The following is a 23,845-nucleotide window of genomic DNA, read 5'->3' on the forward strand; positions in this document are numbered from 1 at the left end:
GTGTTTATCGTGTGTTTTGTAATAATAATCAAACTAGTAACTAAAGCTTTCATAGTATTGTAGTTGAGTAAAAGTACAATACTTTCCTCTGAGATGTAGTGGAGTAGAAGTAAAAGTATTGGAAATTGGAAATACTCAAGTAAAGTACAAATACCTCACTTAAGTACATGTAATTAGTTACTTTACACATGGTGCGTGTGCGTGTGTGTGAGAGAGATAGCAAGGCAAAGATAATAGGAACACAAGCTGCTGAGGCAAATTTAAAAACTGTAAATATTCAGATGATAATATTCATTGTCCACATTTGAAGTGCAATATAATGTCATGGCAATGGCATACACCCACCTCACCATGTTATATTTACGTTGCAATTATTTTATAAGCTTAGAAATTCAAAATATATTATCCAAATAGGCTATGAAGCCACAGTTAACAAAACAGATGAAGTTGTGATTGGAATCAGCGGAGGGGTCTCATCTGTCGTACAGTTATTGCATAAAGCCCCAGAGGTGGCCTACAATATATTTGTAAGGCTCCTTTCACCATTTCATGACATATTGTTTTTTTTTTTTATTAATCTAAAAACATCGATAATATATTGGTGCTCCTTCCATTTTGGTGGGTGCTCCTAAAATTTGAAACTGGTTGCACCAGTGCTACCAGTTAAACATTTTACCTGGTGATTTCGAGCCCTGTATACAGTATATGTAACACACAAGCTTTACAAGATCACAATCAATTCCACTCCAATCCGTGTTGCGAAACTCACGACCCGTTAGTGTACCATTATTGGAAAAGATAAAGTTGAATATGAAGCATGACATCAATGCAAGTTGCGGTGAGTGTCCTCTAAACTGGATATACTCGACAAGAGTTACGAGTGTCTGTTACTCTACCAAACTAGTAAGCAATAGTACGTAGTAATAGTAAGTAAAGTAGCCTAAAATATTACACACTTTTGTTAGCAATGAACATTGAGCTTGCTTGTTCTAGAATGCTGCTGTGGTCTGGAGTGCCCCTCCCCTCCTACACTGAGTGACTGTGCCATCTATGGTGACGGGCCGGCTGCGTATATGACGGCACATCATCACATAGGCTACAGTGTGATACTGTATGATTTGACAACAGTCAACCATGAATGGATTAAGATAAATACTAACACCAGAGATCGCATGCAGCTGCATGTCTGCTGTAGAACTAGTCATGAAAAAAAAGAAAAAAGAAAATAATATTAAAATTAATATTGGCGAATACTCGACTTTGATTTACAGTACTCGAATAGTGAGTTGGTATTCAAATACCTGAATACTCGAATATTCGGTGAATGCCCTAACATGCACGCACGCACGCACGCACGCACGCACACACATTCTTGGCCATCTGGCCAGTGATGTATATCGGACCAGTTACCCATATATGGAGACCCCTGCATGATAGTCAACAATGTGATGTCAGAACATGCCCATAGGCATTACCAAATATGGGCATTCCCAGATATGCCCTTAACACATCGGGTGCTCCTGGATTTGCCCATTTATCCCCTCTAAGCGCCCAGGCCCACCACCATTGTGGTGAATCCGGCCCTGCTGCGTCAATGCATGCGTAATGACGTCACTTGGTCACATGAGCGCAGACAGGATGTTATTGTGTAACTTACTGGATGGGCTAGTGTTGATCATAGCTGTTCATTGCCGATCAACATTTGGACATTTTGTCGCACGCGGCCACAGTTTTAGCCATAAAACAAACATCAGAGATAAAGGGCGTTAAAGATGGGGAAATGCATTGGAGTATACGGAGAAAAACAGCCGCGCGATGCTCTCAGCGTCGACTCGAAGCGACTAGCGGCTAATGGGCTACATCCAGGCGCAGCCCCAACCTAAAGGTGAGGTTTAAAGTTAATACTGTAAATACAGTAAACACGTCAACGCGTTGTGGGCCTCCAGCGACATCAAAGAGATTGGCGTGTAGACACCTCCTGGGCAACCCGAGTTAATATTGATGACATCGGGACAGGGATCACCATATATGGGCATTAAACGGACAAGGACGTAATTAATTTGCAAGTGTGACTTGTGATGACATCAGCGATCTTCATTTACGGGCATAAAAGGGACATCAAGGCAGAGCGTGATGTCAGAGCGGCAAACCCATTCTGTTAAGAGTGGTTCCCATGACATCACAGTGACATCAGAGCATGATGTCAGAGTGACAAACCCATAGAACCACAGTGTACATACACATCTACACGAACACGGAACAAGCTGTGACATTTCTCATGGTAATAGACAAAATATGCTTAGCTGATACTTGACATAACAGTGTACATTATTTGCCAATATATTTTAAATAACTTTTATATTATTTCATCCATTCTAACATGTTTCAATTCACATGAATACTGACCGCGCCTTACTGCAGTTCCTCACTGCTGGGATCAGTCGCTGTCGGCCTCTCTCTGATGTGTTGTATTTGTCCAGGTCCAACTCATCCAGAACTTTCTCTGACATCAGCAGTATGTGGGCCAGAGCTGAACACTGGGTGTCAGTGAGTTTCGTCTGTGATCTGTCCCCTGACTCCAGATACTGTTGAATCTCTTGATGTACGGAGTCATCATTCATCTCCATCAAACAGTGGAAGATGTTGATACATCTGTCAGGGTTGTAGGCACCAGAGATGTTCATCTCCTTCAGGTTCTTGATGGTTTTCTGAATGCTCTCTGGGCTGCTCTTTATTTGACCAAGAAGGCCTCCTAACGGACCCTCATTGGACTGCAGTACGAGGCCATGGAGGAAGCGGAGAAAGAGGTCCAGGTGGCCGTTTTCACTCTTCAGGGATTTAAGCATGGCTTTGTCCAGGAAGACATCCTGGGACATGTGACTGTCGTTATCTTCATCTTCTTTATCATCATCATCATCATCTTCGTTTTCATTTTCTCCTTTTTCTCCTTCTTTTTCTTCTCCTTTTTCTCCTTCTTTTTCTTCTCCTTTTTCTTCTTCTTTTTCTTCTCCTTTTTCTTCTTTTTCTTCTTTTTCTTCTTTTTCTTCTCTTTTTTCTTCTTCTTTTTCTTCTTCTTTTTCTTCTTTTTCATCATGTTGATGATCATGCTCTTCATCTTCTTTATCGCCATTTTTAGAATCAGAATCTTCCAGGAATTTCTCCACTATCTTCATGTTCCCATCATTGTAACAGCGTAACAGGTACACTGCAGCCAGAAACTCCTGAATGTTCAGATGAACGAAGCTGAAGACCTTTTCCTCGAAGAGCCCACTCTCACTCTTGAAGATCTCTGTGCACACTCCTGAGAACAGTGTGGTGTCTGCGACATCAAGACCACAAGCCATCAGGTCTTCTCGGTAGAAAATGAGATTGTTTTTCTCCAGCTGTTCAAACGCCAGTTTACCCAGTTTCAGAAGAAAACGCTCCAGTTGATTCACATCATACTTCATCCTCCCCTTCATCGACAGGAAGTGGCGGCTGTACATCTCAACTAGGGTTTTTGGCAGCTCTCCTGTCGTATCTGTCTCCAACATCTTCTTCAGAACGGTAGAAGTGATGGAACAGAAGAGTGGAGTGTGACACATGATGTGGAGGCTCCTTGATGCTCTCTTCTTCAAGTGTGAAATGATTCTGCTGGACAGCTCCTTATCACTCGTCTTCTCAAAGTATTCATTCTTCTGTGGATCTGTGAAGCTTCGTACTTCTGTCACCTTGTCAACATATTCAGGAGGGATCTTAGAAGCTGCTGCAGGTCTGGTAGTTATCCAGAGTTGAGCTGAGGGCATGAGTGTCCCGTTGATGAGGTTTGTCATCAACAAATCCACTGAAGTTGTCAGTTCGACATCATCAACATTCCCATTTTTGCGGAAGTGTAGCGGAAGTTTGCTTTCATCTAATCCATCCAAGATGAAGACAGGATTACATGCAACAAGTTGCTCTGCTGTCAGCTCCTTTAATGCTGGATGGAAAACATGGATCAGTTCGAGAAGACTGTAATGATCACGTGCAACCAAGTTCAGCTCCCGGAACGAGATCCGAATCAGGAGTGTGATGTCTTGATTGGCCTTGCGCAGCGCCCAGTCCAGAGCGAAGTTGTACACAGAGAAGGTTTTTCCAATGCCAGCAATGCCCTTTGTCAGAACTAATCTGATGGGGTTTCTGGTGCTTTTGAAGATGTCAGAGCACTTTATTGGCTTATCAGGGCGGGTCTCCATCCTGGATGCCCTCTCAAGCTGCCACACCTCATGTTGCTTATTGATATTGGCATTATCTCCCTCTGTTTGGTAGAGCTTTGCGTAGATCTTGCTGAAGGGGGTTTCAGACTCGGTTCCAGTGAGGTATTCTCTCTTACGTTCTAGAATAATTGTCTCACTGATCATATGTGTCTCTAAAACCTCCTGCAGACTGCCACCCACTGTAACATGAAAATACATTGTTTTCAATTTACAGTTGCAGAGAGAAAACATCAGTCGTAAAATGTTATTTTGCATATAGATGTTTTATAAACACACACACACACACACACACACACACACACACACACACACACACACACACACACACACATTAACACATTAACGAATGATTATTGATGTTCCATAGACAGAAATATATACTAATTAAAGAAATATTAAAAAGTTCTAAAAATGCACCTGAGTGTGTCTCGTGTTGTACATCACACCTGGACGGCTCCTCAGTCCTCTCTCTGTGGAGACACAGACACACTTATAAGATTATCTTAAATACCTAAACACCACATGATTTTTAAATACAGGCCTACAGAATTTTATCGGGTCCGGGCAGAGCCACGCTGCACCTCAAGAGATCACAGGCAGAAGCAGGTGTAAACGGAGCAGAGCCGGTAAAAACCAAGGAGTGTTAAAGGTTAAACAGTTGTGATATGTCTGGGAAGAAACATCATATCACAGTCGTGTTCTTGCCACCTATGAACAAGCCCCAGCTGTCCAACACGTCACAAATAGTTTTGACCTGTTTCCACGTCAAACCTCCATCTCATTCTCCTTAGTTGTTTCTCGCCACTCCCACCATCAGACTCGGACAGCAGTGAAGTAATGAAAGAATGTCTTCATGCAGTCCATATATAGAAAACATACAATTACATACAACTATAAACGTAAATAAAAGGGCATTTGTGACAGTTATAAATACAGACTGCCACGTGACGAGTATGACAAGATCTATTTGTTTGTTCAACCTGCCGCATTGGCGAGTTATTTGTTTTATTTCAATTAATTGAAAGTCGTGATGGTGCGGACCCCCGCTAGACACTCTACCTCTAGACTGAACCGGAAACAATAAGTAGGCTGGATCAAAAAACTGAATCTCCATTGGCTCCCATGTAAAATTCACAGAAAGATTTATCTTTCTCTGTTTGCTGATCCTGTCTGGTGCCTCCATTGAAAACTATGCTAGCTAGCTCGCTAGTAGCCTTGAGATGCTTCATCACACACACATGCAATCTTTTCTGTACAGACATGTACCGTGGCATGCACGTGGATGGTGCAACCGCTGGACATGCACGATGGACAGTGGACATGCTGCGACCACTTTAAACTCTCGACCAGGTTTTAATTAATTCATCCAGTAGCTTCTGCCAGGGGTTTTCAGTGTTTTTACCATATTTTCGAGGGCAATCGCGAGCACGTGTGTGTCCGTATCTGTGTGGACACAATCATGATTGTGGTGGACGGGAAAGAAAAAAAAAAATATTTCTCCGGTTGTTGTAGCTTCACATAGTGTCCCCTGAACAGTGTGTGAATGGACTCTGGCCTCTGGGCACTGTGGAAACCTAGAACCAGAGATAATCCCATTTTCCTTGCAGAAGAAGAAGTTGAACCAGATGGAGAAGTGCTTTGCACAACCACGGATCGTTCCTCCAGTAGCAAACGGCTAAATTAATGTGCTCACATTAAAAAGACCAAAAGTCTGAGATCTCCGGAGGCACGAAAGCTGTTAAATGGGAAGACAATCGTAATATACCATGGCAGATTAGCCTCAAAGTTTAATGATTTAAAACTCAATGAGTTAAGCCAAAGTCTCCTAAGCATAGGCGATTTTAAGGGGTGTCCTAGGGTGCACGTGCACCCCCTGGCCGCCAGGCGGCCATTTTGATTTTTTTGATCATAATAAACACGTTAACATTAAGAAGAAGAACATCTCAAATTCGCCTTTTTTGACCCTTTGAAGCACCCATAGCATGACTTCTAAACCAATCACAGCAAATGGGGGGCGGGAGGTAATAGGACTACTGGTTTCTCAACCAATCACAGTGACTGTCTGAACGTCTCTGACAGCACAGCTGAAAAACAAACGGCAGATGATGACACCTGCAGATTTATCTAAATAACAGAATTAAACAGTTGTTTCACAGTGGAATATGCTACCTGGGGTTAACTACAGACATCCATAGGACATGTGGATAGCTTTTACATTTACCATACGTGAACTAAAGTTTTCGGCGCTGCTCAACGAGGCTGGATTACACGATGTGTTCTGTGCCTCCAAGGAATAACACTTTCTTCTGGGCACCTCAATATAACATTGGATATTTTCTTGTCATTTTCTTAAGGTAAGACATGGCTTTATTTAACTATCTGTTCACTGTGGAGTTAGCCAGCCTGTTTTCTTCTCCTCCGTGTGTGTGTGTGTGTGTGTGTGTGTGTGTGTGTGTGTGTGTGTGTGTGTGTGTGTGTGTGTGTGTGTGTGTGTGTGTGTGTGTGTGTGTGTGTGTGCGCGCGCGCGAGCGAGCGCGCATGCTTGCTTCACTTGCTTGTAAATATTGGTAGCTGCTGGTTATGGATCTTTGGTGGTGTGGTTGTGCCACACCACCAATGTAAATGACTGCTTGATTGCTTGATGAATGATGATTAACTTGATGTTTGGCTTTATATGTCCTGGCTGTGCTGCCTCTGTCTGCAAAATAAGTAAATAAATCCTATAGATAGACATATGGTGTCTAGAAAAAGAAGCACCTGTTTTACACTTTTTTTTGTTTATATTGTGTTACATTTGGGTACAAAATTAACTGCAGAAATCCGCTAAAACAACATTACAAAACCGCTAATATCCGCAATTTTTTTCGCGTGCGCGCGCGCGCGTGCATGAGGTAATAGAGGTCGTGCACCCCCTGCTGGAAGAGGCTAGAATCGCCTATGCTCCTAAGGATAGAGGAGCATCTAGTGCCGTGGTAATGTGCTCACTGAGCATTCTCTCCCACCCCTACTGCTCAGTGACTTAATGCACAATAGAGTCAAAATGAATTTTTCAATGTACATACGAGAACCATGTACATGCATTAGAATAGACAGTCAGTTTGAAATATCATCGTCATCTGAATCTTTAGTTCCTTCTACTCAGGTAACGGACAAGGGGCAGCCAGATCTTATCAAATTGTGCCTCTCTGTCTCTAAGTGAATACTGAGTTCTCTCAAGATGAAGTGTACTAGTCATTTCGTTAAGCCTTTTTAAATCTGTGGAACAGATTACATTAAAGACGTGCGATTGTCCTGAGACATTCAGGCGACCTAGGCGACCTATTTATATTGAAATTCTTTATTTAGGATTAACCCCTTGAGATGAACCATCTCGTTTTCAAGGAGCTCCTTCTACAAAATACACTTTTTTTCACATTTAGACAAGAAGTGTACAGACAATTCGATCAACATACAAAACAAACAGAACAGTAAACAAAACAGTAAACAAAACAAAACAAAACATACACAACAAACAGCCACAAAAGTACACATATAGCACATATATAATCATTTCGTTATAGATCTATTGTAGTGATGAATGAGCAAAACATGATGATTAGTTAAAGCATGAACAGGTGGTCTCAAAGTGAGAGGACAGTGTGGTTTTAAACAGTTTAAAAGATGTTATTGAACGGATATGAACAGGTAGGTTGTTCCAATCTGAAGGAGCTTTGAACATAAATGATTTTTTAGCAACTGATGTCGACACAACCGGAACTTCAAAATAAATCTGTGAACAATGTCTTAGCTGATGTGTGGTAGTCAAACGTTCGAAATATTGTTTTAAGTACTGTGGATAATGAAAGTGATAACATTTAAAAATGAACTGCAGCCAGTGCTGCTGTCTTCTTAATGTGGGAGATGGTATATTGAGAGTTTCATACAGGGTGCAGTGGTGGGTCATATATGGAGAATCAAGAGCAAATCTGCATAAACGGTTATAAACTGAGTTAAGTGGAAGAAGGTTTGTTTTGGGAGCCGTTTGATAGACCACATCAGCATAATCAAGAATTGGAAGTATGAGTTGTTGAACAAGTTTCTTTCTGACTGTATGTGTAAAGCATTTTTTGTTACGGTAGAGGACACCAGTGCTAAAGTTGATTTTCCTAATGATGTGATCGATATGACATTTAAATGATAGACATGAATCAAGCCAGAGTCCAAGATATTTAATTTGATCAACTCTATGCAGTATTGTACCATCAAGACAAGAAATATTGTATGATTGATTTTGAGTTTGTGATTTAATATTCTGAGCCGTCCCAAAGAGCATTGTATTTGTTTTAGTTTTGTTGATTATTAATTTATTATCTGAAAGCCATGATTCAAGAGTATTGAAGTTTAGTTGAAGTGATGACTGAATTTGTAATAAGTTGGTTTTTGATGTGTATATAACTGTGTCGTCTGCATAGAGTTGAACATTACAGTCAGAGAAGATTGAAGGAAGATCATTGATAAAGATGGAGAAGAGAAGTGGACCTAGGGTTGAGCCTTGAGGCACACCACGTTCCTGCACTGCTAAATCTGAAGTACTGCCCTGGATGACAACACATTGTTTTCTATTATGTAAATAGGAGTTGAACCACAGTAGGGCATTATGTGACAGTCCGATAGAATAGAGTTTGTCTAGTAGAAGATAGTGATCAACCAAATCAAATGCTTTGGTAAGGTCTATGAAAATTGCACCTGTGAGTTCGCTATTGCCTGATGAAGAGTAAATATCATTGGTGAGTTTTATTAGAGCAGTAGTTGTAGAATGATTTGAACGAAAACCAGATTGAGAAGGTGATAGAATATTGTGTTTAGAAAGATAATTGGACAGTTGAATATAAATTAATTTTTCAAAAACTTTAGCTATTGAGCAGATAATTGAGATTGGTCTGTAGTTGTTGGGATCCAGTTCATTACCAGCTTTGTGCAGTGGAGTGATACGTGACCACTTCCAGATAGAGGGTATGTCGTGGGTTGAGAGAGATAGATTGAAAAGATCACAGAGAGGGTACATGAGAATGTGTTGAGCAAGTTTAAGGAATTTGCTTTCAACACCATCTAGGCCGGGGCCACTGCTTACTTTAAGGTCTTTGATGGCATTCAGAACCTCAACAGGTGTAATTCTTTTAAAATGAAATGTGCTGTGGCAGGGAGGTGTATTGTTAGAAACAACATAGGAAGCGGGCGTAGTAGGAGTACAGACTGAGGAAAAATGTTGATTGAAAGCTTGAGCTACTAAGAGAGGATTGTGTAGTATTGTGTTGTTGACTTTTAACTTATTATGATGATCAGTTTTTTCGGATGCATTGGTTAATGTTTTTACTTTTTTCCAAAATTGTTTAGGATTGTTAGAATCCTGGGTAAGGGATACGTTGTAATAGTTTGATTTTGAGTTTCTGGTCATGATTTTACTTTTATTTCTAAGCAGTCTGTATTTCTCCCAGTCGGCAGGTTCCCTTGTTCTACGATACACAGCCCATGCCCTATCTCTCTGCTTGAAGGTGCTAATAAGTTCAGATGTTATCCATGGTAGATGGCTACCCTTGACCTTGACAGTTTTGAAGGGGGCATGTTTATCAATAATATTTGTGAGTTCAGAGTGTAAAAATGACCACGCATCATGAACATTAGAAATGATTTGGTACCGGTCCCAATTAACAGAAATAAGATCATTAATGAATGAATCAACATTGATTTTCTTATCTTGCCTAATTCTGATTAATTTTGGGGGGAGTTTGGGTAATTTAATTTTCCAAATGCAAAATACAGCGCAGTGGTCACTGAGGCAGTCAGACATAATCCCTGATTTGATTATTCTGTTTGGATGTGTTACCAGAATCCAATCAAGTAGGGATTGGCTTGTGGGTGTAACCCTAGTGGGTTCATTAATTAGCTGTGTTAGGTTCAGATTTTTAATAATAGTTTTTGCACTATTAGAAGATGTTTCCAACCAGTTTTTGTTAAAGTCACCTAATAGTACAAATTCATTTTTATCTTTAATCGAATTTATGGTGGATACAATACAATTGAAAGATTCAGCAGGAGCTGAAGGGGGTCTATAAATATTTCCAATGGTTATGTATTTACTTTCGTGTAGATTGACTTTAACAAAAATACTTTCAAAATGTAAAGGCTCAACAGCAGGTACAATAAGCTCAGAAGCAAGATTAGATGAGACATAAGTGACTACACCCCCACACCTCGTACCTCTATCAGCTCTGTAAAGGACATAATTTGTTAATTTGATTTCGTTATTAGGTGTCTTCTTATTGAGGTGGGTTTCTGATAATGTAATTATATTAGGTTTGTGTTGTTCCACCCATGTCCGAAGTGAATCCATTTTTGGTCTGAGGCTCCTAACGTTCATATGTATTATTTTAAGTCCTTTCGTACTATCCATTATGACTTTAAGAGAATACCGTTCCTGTCCCAATCACCAGAATAGATCAATAAACAACAGTAAGTTGAGCAAATACATAGATCATACATGTACAGACAGGCCAGGACGAACAGACATGACACAAACATAGACAACAACATAACAGCAAACAAAAAGCCACCCCTCCCATTCAACCTTAACCCCATAGGCCCAAGGATTTGGGTGGGTAGCCTAAAGACAGATGAGCCACATTTCCCTTGCCAGATAATGAGAATAGAGAGAGAGAGAGAGAGAGAGAGAGAGAGAGAGAGAGAGAGAGAGAGAGAGAGGATATTGCCTGAGGAGAGAGAACAGAGAAAATAAAATAAAATAAGAGATAATAACGGTGAGAAGAGAAAGACAAATGGTAAGACAAAAAGATAATGAGATAATGATGGAAGAAAACACATAAATACACATATCCATATCCAAAGTTATATATATATATGTTACAGTATGTTCAAGAAACCAGTAAAAGTTGTCAAGGAGCACTCGTTTTGACGTTCACCACACACTAATCACCACCAGATGGCGACGTCAGCCACTGCTCTGCCATTCACCAGAGTGTATATAAGAGAGTTACGTCACGCTTTGAACTCGCCGCAGACCGGAAGTGTTTACTCTTTATTTACTAGCCTAGCCTAGCCTAGCCTAGCCTAGCCTAGCCATTAGCTCCATTGTAGTCACTTGGACAGGGCGTTTAACGTGCGCTTGCCCAGGCCTTACGGCCTGGGCATAAATATAACGATTGCATTCACCACGGCTTCGTAACTCGCGCGGCGCTCCGCCGGCCGCGCGGCCCTGGCCCGCTCTTCGCGGCCACTCGCGCCTGCGGCGCTCGGGGGCGAAGAGCAGGACCAAGGTCCGCTGGCCTTCGCGCCGCTTGGGGCTTCGTGGACCCAGGGGGGCCTCGTAACTCGTTTGGGCTTCGTGGATACAGGGGGGCTTCGGTAGCCGCTCGCAGTGTCGTGGACAATAGAGCGGCGCACCGCCTGGAGTACGTTGTTGTGGCGACCGCTTGCTCCGCCCCGTGCCGCACCACGAGTGCTCCGCGTCTCGAATGTGCTGTTTCTCTAATATACTATGACATATATATATATATATATATATATATATATATATATATATATATATATATATACATACATATATACATACATACATACATACACATACACATACACATACACATACACATACATATATACATACACATACATACACATACATGCATATACATGCACACACATACATACATAAACATAAGCAAGCACACATACAAGCAAATACCTACGTATACAGCCTACATACATACTGTAAAGACATGCATGCACACACACACACACACACACACACACACACACACACACACACACACCACACACACACACACACACACACACACACACACACACACACACACACGCCGATTGGCTGTCGCATGTCACATGGTAACCAAGCTAGTTTCATGATTGGGAGCGGCCAGAGCAGTATAATCAGAAAGTGGTGTCACCGCGGACACGCAACTCTCCATTCTAGGGCTCTGGGAGCGGCCTTGCGCTGTTCTTCTTCTCGAGTTTGGAAAAAAAGGATCCGGGACCGTTCCGTTTCCTGCCTGAGCCAGATGCGAGCAGTCCTTTGTTGTCCCTGCTTAGCATTGACTTAACATTGTCATGATCGTAAAACTATCTAGTTTTAACGTTCAGAACGTTTTCTTTTTGGACAATAAAAACATTGACAGCCAGGGGGAAAAAATCCATGAAGGACACGGAATGCAATCGTTCACTCGCCGTTGGAAAATTGAGTTAGACTATTCTGGTTGTGTGGCTAACGGCTAACGCTAACGTTAGCTAATACTCATGGAATAAAACGGCGACCCAACTCTATTTTTGCTCTTCTACAAGCTCACAACGCGAGGAGGTTAAGTCTGTCAGACTCAGAACCGTCAGATTATCTTCTGACTGAAGTTACACAAACACTGTGTAGACGTACGTAGCAAATTTGTTAAACTGCTCAACAGCAGATTGTGTTGAATTCACGGTTGGCGCAGCGTAGCGTCTTTACATTTAGCCCAATAATGCTAATCTACAAAGCAATAACTGATTGATTGATTGAAGAATTTATTAGAAGTTTGCAATAGAAAAAAGTACAGTTTCATGACAGTACAAATCACTGGTACAAGGTCAACTAGAGATCCTAGAAAGCCGAGGCTTATTTCCACAGGAACCACACTTTAAGTATCTCATATAACATTGAAAGACAGACGGATAGAACATAGTACTTTATCTAACTTTAACTAAAGTTTAAAACATACATAAACCACTTTAGCCCTTTGTTATACCAAGGCTTTTTGAAAATAGCCGATCTACAAGCTCACAACGCATTGCGGTGCGACGTGTTGTGAGCTTGTAGATCTGCTATTTTCAAACATTTTGTACTTTTACTTTTGGTAATTTAAGTACATTTGGATACCAATACTTTTGTACTTTTACTCAAGTACATTTTTAATTCTGGACTTTTACTTGTAACAGAGTGATTCTACATTGCAGAATTGATACTTTTACTTAATTATAAAAATGTAGGTACTTTTTCCACCACTGTGTAAACGTTTGTGTTCTCATGCCAATAAAGCTTCTTTGAATTGAAGATTGAATTGAAGATTGCTCCCCATGTGGCGGAGTACACAATAATGGTAAATAAAGTAGCTTACTCTAAAATAATCCATCCATCCATCCATCCATCTTCAACCGCTTATCCAGCATCGGGTCACTGGGGTAACAGTTCCAACTGAGATTTCTAGAGTTCCTTAATAATAATAATTAAAATAAACAATACTAATGATTATAATTGCGACCGTCAGGTCGCAGTTACTATGAAAACCTCCACCGCCTGTCTGTCTGTCCGTCAGTCTGTCTGTCACGTCACATCACACTTTTTTGCCCCTATCCATGTGAAATTTTCCACACACAATCCTTGTCTGCCAATCCACAACCTCCACCCTTCCAGGGACCCCCGCAGCTCCAGGGACCCCCGCCAAATTTTTTAAAACACATTTTTGAATACTGCTCCTACAGTTTTTGCCCTAAAATCACACAAATCGCTACACAGTATGTCTACACTTATCTCATCGACATGGATCTGTCCCATATAGCGCCACCATCAGGTCGATTTTTTAACACATTTTTGGACCTAAACTTTTTTTTTTCAAAAACTTTTTTTTTCAAACTTTTTTTTTTTTTTCAAAACATTTTTTTTTCAAACTTTTTTTACACTAACGTCAACACACCAATCCACAGATTTTATATTGACTGTGTGTCAATTCTTGTTTCAATGAGTTAAGATCAGCTTCTTTGCTGTAATCAGACCATATGAAAGGAGATGTCATTGTGAGCTTGTCAAGTTGGAGATGGGGTCTGACATGCCTAAAATAATTACTACTGGGTCAGGGTCAATTTGGGTGTCCAAAATATCAGAGAGCATCTCAAAGATCTTAATATCTCTGTATTTGAGGACATAGGGCAAAGCTGTGTAATAGGTTTGCTTCCGTTGCATTGCATTTGTCACAGTGTGGAGAGATATCTGGAAATATCTTGTGCAATTTGGATTTGGAATAATGGAGCCTATGTATAGTTCGGAATTGAATAATGCAGTGTCTAGAATTAATCGAGCAAGAATTAACTTCTAAGCTATTGTCCCAGAGCGTCTCCGATATCGGGGTCCCCAACTCATTTTCCCAAGCTACTTTAGCTGAAGTAGTAGAAAGGCTAATAGCCTGTAATGACTCAAAGAAGTATGATATGTTCATATCTTGTCCTATATTCCGAGAAAGGAACTTATCTAAGGGTGAAGATGATGCTCTTGCGAAAGTACGGTTAAAACTACGGACACAATCTCTAACCTGCAGAAACATATAATGATGACTCCGGGGGAGTCCACATTTTTCCTGCAACTATGCAAATGAGGCAAATGTATCTTCTTCTATATAAAGTTTTCCAACTGTGCGTATACGTCCTTCCATCTTGAAAACCTATTATCTAATTCGTATGGTGGGAATAAGGGATTTTCAGTTATAGGAAGTAAAAATAATAATGAGCTATTAAAATAAGATTTAATTTGTTTCCAGATTTTTATCACATCATGGATAATTGGACTGATAATTGGTGCTTTTATCCACTCCGTAACATAATGTTAATATAATAAGCATTAAGCCACTGGACTACTATGCTGATGGAGCTTGCACAAAAACTAATTCCACTCACTGTTTTACACATAATAACAATGATTTATCTCAACATTTATTGTGATTCCTGATCTGTGATCTTACTTGGAGTGTGAGGGTCCAGATTCATCATCGTCGTCTGAAAACTGTCCAGTAGAAGTGAGAGAGAAGATGCCACTCGTGCCGCTGCTGTGTGCTGGAGCGACTGGTCTCTGACTCTGGAAGTCACCTCTGGAATCACAACAATGGCTCATACATTACTGATAAAGAATCCTTACTAACAAGAACTAACATAGTTACAGTAAATAACATTTATAGTGACCTTTGTCTTTATTTTAACTTGTACATCCATCAAAAGCAGTTTCTGGAAATATTGCTCATAAGAAGTAGGCCATGCAGTTGCCAAACAGCAATTATTAAGATACACATTTAAATACAACACAGGCCTATGAACGAATAGCCTAATGACAAGCAATAGTATTAGAAATGATAAAGATATCATAATAACAACAGGATTGCCATTTTCAAACGCAACCTCAAAACGCTACTATTTGAACAGGTGTTCGTTGCTGGTGTCACATGATTTTAATTTCTATGCCTTTACAGACTTTTTTTTGTCTTTTTCACTGTATGTAAAGCACTTTGTGAGATCTCTCTGTGAGAGGTGATATATAAATAATATTTACTTACTTACTTCTGTATCAAAATCTAAAAATGATTAAGACCAGACCATGTGTAGGTTATTAAGAATTATTATTGCTGTGCAATTTAGCCTTGTCCCTAGCAAAGTTTCCTGCAAGTTTCTGTGTCTGGAAAATAGACGATCTGCAAGCTCACAACGCGCCGTGGATTGCGAGCTTGCAGATCAGCCACTTTTCAGCCACACTGAGCATTCTCTCCCACCCCTACTGCTCAGTGACTTAATGCACAATAGAGTCAAAATGAATTTTTCAATGTACATACGAGAACCATGTACATGCATTAGAATAGACAGTCAGTTTGAAATATCATCGTCATCTGAATCTTTAGTTCCTTCTACTCAGGTAACGGACAAGGGGCAGCCAGATCTTATCAAATTGTGCCTCTCTGTCTCTAAGTGAATACTGAGTTCTCTCAAGATGAAGTGTACTAGTCATTTCGTTAAGCCTTTTTAAATCTGTGGAACAGATTACATTAAAGACGTGCGATTGTCCTGAGACATTCAGGCGACCTAGGCGACCTATTTGCCGATTGGCTGTCGCATGTCACATGGTAACCAAGCTAGTTTCATGATTGGGAGCGGCCAGAGCAGTATAATCAGAGAGTGGTGTCACCGCGGACACGCAACTCTCCATTCTAGGGCTCTGGGAGCGGCCTTGCGCTGTTCTTCTTCTCGAGTTTGGAAAAAAAGGATCCGGGACCGTTCCGTTTCCTGCCTGAGCCAGATGCGAGCAGTCCTTTGTTGTCCCTGCTTAGCATTGACTTAACATTGTCATGATCGTAAAACTATCTAGTTTTAACGTTCAGAACGTTTTCTTTTTGGACAATAAAAACATTGACAGCCAGGGGGAAAAAATCCATGAAGGACACGGAATGCAATCGTTCACTCGCCGTTGGAAAATTGAGTTAGACTATTCTGGTTGTGTGGCTAACGGCTAACGCTAACGTTAGCTAATACTCATGGAATAAAACGGCGACCCAACTCTATTTTTGCTCTTCTACAAGCTCACAACGCGAGGAGGTTAAGTCTGTCAGACTCAGAACCGTCAGATCATCTTCTGACTGAAGTTACACAAACACTGATTATGCTACATTTAGCACTGTTAGCCCGACCAATTTAGAGTCACGTTGTTGCGCACGTAATACATTCACTTCAACCTCATGTTGAGCAGTTAAACCTATTTGCTACGTACGTCTACAAAAACGTTCTTATTTCAAAGATAAAGTGCTTACTGAAGTCTCACAGATGTCACAGTATGGTACGCTCAAGCAGAATTACCCGTATCTTTCGTATTGTTTAATAAACAGCATTTTAATCCGATCAGACGTCATTTTCTGTTGTTTTTCAGCCATGCGACCCCATCGGTTGCGAGGTGTACTGCACTTAGATACATTAATACCTTTTTAAGGAAACGACGACCGATCGGATTAAAATGCTCCTCTTTAAATAATGCGATCATTACGGGACATTCTGCTGAAGCGTACCCTATGGTGACATCCGTGAGCCTTCACTAAGCAACTTATCTTTGTAATCTGACCGTTTGTGTAGACGTACGTAGCAAATTTGTTAAACTGCTCAACAGCAGATTGTGTTGAATTCACGGTTGGCGCAGCGTAGCGTCTTTACATTTAGCCCAATAATGCTAATCTACAAAGCAATAACTGATTGATTGATTGATTGAAGAATTTATTAGAAGTTTGCAATAGAAAAAAGTACAGTTTCATGACAGTACAAATCACTGGTACAAGGTCAACTAGAGATCCTAGAAAGCCGAGGCTTATTTCCACAGGAACCACACTTTAAGTATCTCATATAACATTGAAAGACAGACGGATAGAACATAGTACTTTATCTAACTTTAACTAAAGTTTAAAACATACATAAACCACTTTAGCCCTTTGTTATACCAAGGCTTTTTGAAAATAGCCGATCTACAAGCTCACAACGCATTGCGGTGCGACGTGTTGTGAGCTTGTAGATCTGCTATTTTCAAACATTTTGTACTTTTACTTTTGGTACTTTAAGTACATTTGGATACCAATACTTTTGTACTTTTACTCAAGTACATTTTTAATTCTGGACTTTTACTTGTAACAGAGTGATTCTACATTGCAGAATTGATACTTTTACTTAATTATAAAAATGTAGGTACTTTTTCCACCACTGTGTAAACGTTTGTGTTCTCATGCCAATAAAGCTTCTTTGAATTGAAGATTGAATTGAAGATTGCTCCCCATGTGGCGGAGTACACAATAATGGTAAATAAAGTAGCTTACTCTAAAATAATCCATCCATCCATCCATCCATCTTCAACCGCTTATCCAGCATCGGGTCACTGGGGTAACAGTTCCAACTGAGATTTCTAGAGTTCCTTAATAATAATAATTAAAATAAACAATACTAATGATTATAATTGCGACCGTCAGGTCGCAGTTACTATGAAAACCTCCACCGCCTGTCTGTCCGTCAGTCTGTCTGTCACGTCACATCACACTTTTTTGCCCCTATCCATGTGAAATTTTCCACACACAATCCTTGTCTGCCAATCCACAACCTCCACCCTTCCAGGGACCCCCGCAGCTCCAGGGACCCCCGCCAATTTTTTTAAAACACATTTTTGAATACTGCTCCTACAGTTTTTGCCCTAAAATCACACAAATCGCTACACAGTATGTCTACACTTATCTCATCGACATGGATCTGTCCCATATAGCGCCACCATCAGGTCGATTTTTTAACACATTTTTGGACCTAAACTTTTTTTTTTCAAAAACTTTTTTTTTCAAACTTTTTTTTTTTTTCAAAACATTTTTTTTTCAAACTTTTTTTACACTAACGTCAACACACCAATCCACAGATTTTATATAGACTGTGTGTCAATTCTTGTTTCAATGAGTTAAGATCAGCTTCTTTGCTGTAATCAGACCATATGAAAGGAGATGTCATTGTGAGCTTGTCAAGTTGGAGATGGGGTCTGACATGCCTAAAATAATTACTACTGGGTCAGGGTCAATTTGGGTGTCCAAAATATCAGAGAGCATCTCAAAGATCTTAATATCTCTGTATTTGAGGACATAGGGCAAAGCTGTGTAATAGGTTTGCTTCCGTTGCATTGCATTTGTCACAGTGTGGAGAGATATCTGGAAATATCTTGTGCAATTTGGATTTGGAATAATGGAGCCTATGTATAGTTCGGAATTGAATAATGCAGTGTCTAGAATTAATCGAGCAAGAATTAACTTCTAAGCTATTGTCCCAGAGCGTCTCCGATATCGGGGTCCCCAACTCATTTTCCCAAGCTACTTTAGCTGAAGTAGTAGAAAGGCTAATAGCCTGTAATGACTCAAAGAAGTATGATATGTTCATATCTTGTCCTATATTCCGAGAAAGGAACTTATCTAAGGGTGAAGATGATGCTCTTGCGAAAGTACGGTTAAAACTACGGACACAATCTCTAACCTGCAGAAACATATAATGATGACTCCGGGGGAGTCCACATTTTTCCTGCAACTATGCAAATGAGGCAAATGTATCTTCTTCTATATAAAGTTTTCCAACTGTGCGTATACCCAAGTCCTTCCATCTTGAAAACCTATTATCTAATTCGTATGGTGGGAATAAGGGATTTTCAGTTATAGGAAGTAAAAATAATAATGAGCTATTAACTCATTTACTGCCAATTTAAATTTCAGATGTGCACTAGAAATGCCAGGATTTCTGATGATTTCGCTCATCTTGGAGGGACAATTGCGCATTGATGCTGATGGATAAAATAACAAAACATATAGGCGATTGAAAGGCCTACTCGCGCTCTTTCCAGCGCTCTAAACCATTATGTTTCAAACATGTTCTCTGATCTCGTAAAGTGGAAAGAAATAGGGCATGGTATGGCCCAAAGACTGGCTTTTGAGAAGACATTTTGAGATAAAGCATGTTTTAGTTTTGAAAATGGAATAAATGATGAATAAACAAAGATTTCTATTACAAACTATACCTTCCTGGAAAGGCCTACTCGTGCACTTTCCAGTGCTCTAAACCACAAGTTTCAAAAGTGTTCGCTTATCTCGTAAGGTCTAAAGGTATATGGCATGGTATGAAAAAAAACAGACTTCTGCAAAGAGATTTTCTTTTTGGGGGGAAAGAAAAAATGATGAAATAGCTATGAATACTATGTGAACTATACCTTGTTAGAAAGATAAATTCGCCCTCTTTCCAGCACTCCAAACCAGAAGTTTCTAACATGTTCGGTTGTTTAGAAAATGCCTTTTCATTGGCCAAAACACCTCTAGGAACAAACTGAATAAATGCTTTAGTAAAGTAGGCTCTCAATCAGAACTCTTTTCTGCCTTTTATTTTTGCCTTCAGTAATGCAGAATATATTTACAGCATTTGTTTTCAAACAAATGGGAAAAATTATAAAATAATAAAGGAAAAAATAAAGTGATTCAAGTGCATTCAGTTCAGTCTCAATAGTGCTTTTTGAAATGACAAAAACTCATCCTCTCAGTAGTGATTCTAGTAAATGACAGGAATAAAGGAACATTTCACCACCTCTGTAGTGGTTAGTAGAATAAATGTAAAAAATAAAGTGATTCAAGTAAAGTGCATTCAAATGACAATGGGCACATTGAATAAAGGAACATTTCACCCCCTCTGTAGTGGTTTTCAAGTGTTTTTTCAACAAAATGACAATAGTGTCACCCCCATCTGTCCTGTATGAAACCTGAAACAGCTCACATGGCAATAAAGGCACATTTCACCCCCTCTGTACTGGTTTTCAAGTATTTCTTCAACAAAATGGTCACCCCCATCGGTCCTGTGTGAAACCTGAAACAGCTCACATGGCAATAAAGGCACATTTCACCACCCCTGTAGTGGTTTGAGTAATGGCAAAAGGAACATTTCACGTCCTTTCAGTAGTGGTTCAAGTACATGACAAAAGGAACATTCCGCCCTTTCAGTAGTGGTTCAAGTAAATGACAAAAGGAACATTTCCCACCCTTTCAGTAGTGGTTCAAGTAAATCACAAAAAAAGTTCAGTTCTCACATTCGCTTAGGGTTTGAAATAAAATAAAAATGTCACTTGTGTTTTTTTTTGTGTTTTTTTTTCTTTTTTTCTTTTTTTTGTTTTGTTTTTCAAACGAAATAAAATAAAAATACAAATAAAATAAAAATGTCACGCTTCAGTCAAGAGAAATGTTGTTCTCGCTGTGGTACCTTCTGAAGCACACCCCCCTGCACAGTGTGACCTGACAAGCAGCACACCAGAAGACAGAATTCTTCCTCCTCTTCACCCCCTCGTCGTTCTTCCCTTCTATGCACATCCTGCAGCGCCTGGCTGCGTGCTCCCTCGCCCCCCCCCCCCCCCCTGCAATGGGGGGGTGGTGGACAGGGACATGGTGGACGGCTGGTGGTGCCTCCAAGGCAATGCGTGCAGGGATGGCTCTGCGTACCGGGCGAGTCCAGCCTTTTATGGCCCGGTCCATGAACAGAAACAAGGACTTGCATGCTCCCGCTGGATTTCTGGCCTTGTACAGGATGAAGGCATTCAGCATGCCGATCTGGAGCAGGTACAGGGTGAACTTTTTGTGCCACCGGTAGGTCTTGCGGGTTATCTGGTAGTAGCTCAGCGACTGGTCCATTCTGATAGATAGATAGATAGATAGATAGATAGATAGATAGATAGATAGATAGATAGATAAATACATTTATTATCTCAAGGGAGAAATTCAGTTGTCCACTTGTAGCATAGCAGTATACAGTATTTACAAAGTTACAGAGAAGTAAGAAAAAAGATAGATAAGAGTAAAAGAAAGAAAAAAAGAGAGCAGTACAGTACCTGTCTACACCATTCACGTGTTTGTTGTAGTCCAGGACACAGACAGGCTTGGGTTTTGGCACCCTCTTCTTCTCCTTCCTGGACCACACCTGGACCTCCCCCATCACGTCCTGGTGGAATGTAGTCACCATTCTGACAATATTGGTGTCCTTCCAGGCCAGTGTTGCAACCTTCGTGTTGTGCTTTGAGATGCGGTCCTCCCCACCGCGCAGGTCCAGATTGGTGGCCTCGTTGATGACGCGGGGTGCTCCTCTGCCCCTCCGGAGCGTGCCACACGCGTGTGTTCTCTTCTCCACCACCAGCTGCTCACAGAGCTTTGTACTGTAATTTATAGAAATATAAATAATTACCATACATATACAGTGTGCGTATGTGCGTGCATGCGTGTGTGCGTGCATGCGTGTGCGCGTGTCTATAAATAATTACCATAACATACTGTACATATACAGTGTGTGCGTGCGTGCATGCAACTATAAATAATTACCATAACATACTGTACATATACAGTGCGTGTAATGCCATGCATGCATGCGTGTGCGTGCGTGCGTGCGTGCGTGATGAGAAACTTTGTCCTTGCCTCTGATAGAAGTTATCCATGAACAATTTGTAGCCTTGACCTTCAAGGTCACCCAGCAGGCCCAAGACGGTGTCAGCCAAGGTGCTGTGGTCCCCACAGTAAGCCCTCAGGTTGTAACAGTACCCCGTCTTCGACTCCGCCAGGATGTAGGACTTGATGCCGTAGCGGATTGGCTTCTGCGGATTGTACACCTTGAAGCTCAGTCGCCCACGCCACATAAGGGTCCCCTCATCAATGGAGATCTGCTCATCTGGCTGGTACAGCTCCTGGAATTTCGCGATCAGGTAATCTGAGACCGGTCGGACCTTATACATCCTGTCGGTCTGGTCCGCAGTTTGGTTGTCAGCGCAGTGCAGGAATCTCAGGATGATCTGGAACCTGTTCCGGGACATGCATTTGCCGAAGTAGGGCGTCTCGTACACCTTGTCTGTGCTCCAGTTCATGTCAATCTCCGGCTTGTGGATGACGCCAGACAGGAAAACTAGCCCAAAGAAGGTCTTCAGCTCCTCAAGATCCACCGGATACCACTCATTGACTCGGGCCGCCTTGGTGTTCTGGACAGTGGGGATGACCTGGAGAGCATACCGGTTGGTCTCCTCTACGATCATCTCCAGCAGCTCGTCAGTGAGGACCAACTCCAGGAAGTCCAGTGGGTCCTCCGACTGGAGTTCAGCAGCAGCGTTCTTTGGTCCAGGCACGGCAGTGAAAGGGATGTTCTCTGGCTGCCATGGCTCATCTGGGTCATCGAGGTCAAACCACGGAGAAGGAACGGCCTTTTCCTTCTGTGGGCGACCTGTAAATTATAGAAATATAAATACAAGTAATAATTATTACCATAACATACATATGCAGTGCGTGCGTGCGTGCATGCGTGCGTGTGCCCATAAATAATTACCATAACATACTGTACAGTGTGTGCGTGTGTGTGTGTGCGTGCATGCGTGTGCGTGTGTCTAATTGCCATAAAATACTATACATACAGTGTGTGCGTGCATGCATGCATGCGTGTGCGTGCGTGCGTGTGTGCATGCGTGCGTGATGAGAAACTGTCCTTACCTCGCTTTCCACGGCCAACATGTCCAGGGCCAACATGTCCAGAAGAGCTTGGTAGTTCCTCTGGCTGAGAACCCACTGGCTGAGAAGCTGAAAACGCAATATAAAAAAACAGACTAGTTATAGTTATGGTAAAGGTAAACATAAGCACAAAATCAACTAGATTTTGTGCATAGGCGTGTTAGCTAAGTATGTAGGAGTAGAAAGGAACCGAAGTTCCCATCTACTGTCTGTCTGTCTGTCTGTCTGTCTGTCTGTCTGTCTGTCTGTCTGTCTGTCTGTCTGTCTGTCTGTCTGTCTGTCTGTCTGACTGACTGATAGATAAATAATGACAATATCTAAAGTGTGCTCGCCTTATAGGCGAGCCCACAATTCATTATTTACATTCCCATCGTGTTTCTAGGCCATGCATTTTGACACTTAGAATGAATGAAAGAAGACTTTCACACTTAGAATGAATGAAAGAAGACTTTCACAGTTTATATAGTTATAGTTATTTGCATTTTGACACTTAGAATGAATGAAGTCTTTTACAGTTGCCATGTTGATGTTTTGATTTTTAGATTGATATAAAAGCATTGAACACAAATGTAGAAAATCTGTAAGAAAAATAGCTGTACCTTGACTAAAGCCATGCAGTGAAGGAGCGCCGTCAGAAGCAGATAGATCTGGGAATACAGCTTCCTCACACTCCGTGTCTAGAAAGATCACAGTGAAAGAACAGCATTAGTACAAAAACCTGCTGCAACATGCGTGTATGCCCACACAGCGGCG

Source organism: Nannobrachium achirus (genome assembly GCF_963921795.1).
Source record: "Nannobrachium achirus genome assembly, chromosome: 7".
Lineage (NCBI taxonomy): Eukaryota > Metazoa > Chordata > Actinopteri > Myctophiformes > Myctophidae > Nannobrachium > Nannobrachium achirus.